General features: G+C 45.7%; 1 pseudogene; it reads right to left on the bottom strand.

Moving 5' to 3' along the window:
* Window positions 1-520: 520 nt before the first annotated feature.
* LOC119393083 (uncharacterized) lies at window positions 521-1,082 on the bottom strand (annotated as a pseudogene).
* Between the last annotated feature and the right edge of the window lie 429 nt (window positions 1,083-1,511).

Genomic DNA, 1,511 nt, shown 5'->3' with positions numbered 1-1,511 from the left:
CTACTACCTACTGAAGGTGTGACTCCAGACTTATCCAGACTTCCTGGTAGTCGACTAAAATTAGGAATAACAAATCCCAGACAGCGCCGCTTGATTATTGCAATTCAGTTTGATGCCTTCTCTCCTGGCGTCCCGGACTGCTGCTCACAAAGAAGAGCTTTACTCATTCAGTGAAGAAAATGTTGCAAGGCAACGTAACATACAGAGGGAGGACCCAAAGCTCTGGGCTCCTGCACAAATTAAAAAGAACAAAACATGTCAGGTCAAAGAAACTAGCTATCTTAACCCTTTAGTACACAATTTTTTGTTTTGTCATGATTTTATTCATCGCGTTGCGCTGAAGAGTAGAAGTGGCAGTACTACCAAAGAAAAAAAAATTGTGGATTTTTCTCTCCAGGTACGCGAAGAAAACCGGTATGTTGCATATTTGCAACAAGTAAATAAAGAAGTTGAAGGTGAAACATGCTCAGTGCGATCCACAGTGAACTATTTATTGGCCCGTAACAATCAGTGGATGTACTCATGTTGTGGTGTGATACAAATGAAAACAATTGCTTTTGCTTGTTGTGCAGAGGTGGTTTCCACACTTCAAACAGTAAGTCATGCAAATTCCGGTGCAGCCAGAAAACTTGCAGCGCTGGCGCTTCTGGCTCCAAAACACCCAGTGACCAACCTGGGGAAAGAAATGCAAATAATGAGCCCCGGGATGAAGTTCGATAGGTCAGAAGTAATACCTGGTCTAGCCTGACATCCTGAGCTGGGGTCGGCCCTGATGGTCCCCTTTTTTTCTTCATCTGGATGCCTCGTTCCACTGAACCATTGCTAGGTCTACCTCACTTTTTGAGCTGCGTCTTGCCAGCCTTGCAGAGCGACGTAGCCAGGCTCATCTTGAATTCTGCCAAGGGAAGGAGCCTTCTTCTGTGCTCATCAGCGTTAGTCATGGCATTGCTCTTGTACAGTAACCAAGCATTGACTGCCGTCAAGTCAAGAATGTGCAGAAAAACATGAAAGTAGTACCTCCTCCACCTGAGGTAGGGACGATAAAGCGAAATAAGAGAGTCCAAGAGATCGACGCCTCCCATATGCTTATTGTAGACTGTGATCACTGAAGGGCAGGGTACATCCATCCGCTCTTTTTTTTTGTCTGTTGCACCTTGATGCATTTCCAACAGGTTGAGCTCCAACGAATGATATATCCCCCGATATAGTTCCGAGATATCCTTTGAAAGTTCACTTCGCCCGTATACCTGAACCGTCAGTGGATCTCTCAATAGATTTTTCTTCTTCCAAATTATCCTTCTCTTAGTTTCTGATGAGTGGTGGTTAGGCGTGCCATTTGCCGTACACATGTCCTCGTCGGAGTATGCACTCGACTCGCTTGTGCTGTCAGTTAGCTTTTCCACGCGAGGTTGAACATCTGAAGGAGGAAAAAAATGTTACGCAGATTAGCGTGCGCAGGGTTCTCTATGAACGGGGGCGAAGGTTCATCGCAGCACACTCCCCACCCTTCT

Source organism: Rhipicephalus sanguineus, chromosome 5 (assembly GCF_013339695.2).
Source record: "Rhipicephalus sanguineus isolate Rsan-2018 chromosome 5, BIME_Rsan_1.4, whole genome shotgun sequence".
NCBI classification, from domain to species: Eukaryota; Metazoa; Arthropoda; class Arachnida; order Ixodida; family Ixodidae; genus Rhipicephalus; species Rhipicephalus sanguineus.
Note: the sequence above shows the minus strand (reverse complement) of the source record. Positions and strands in the feature narration are given on the sequence as shown.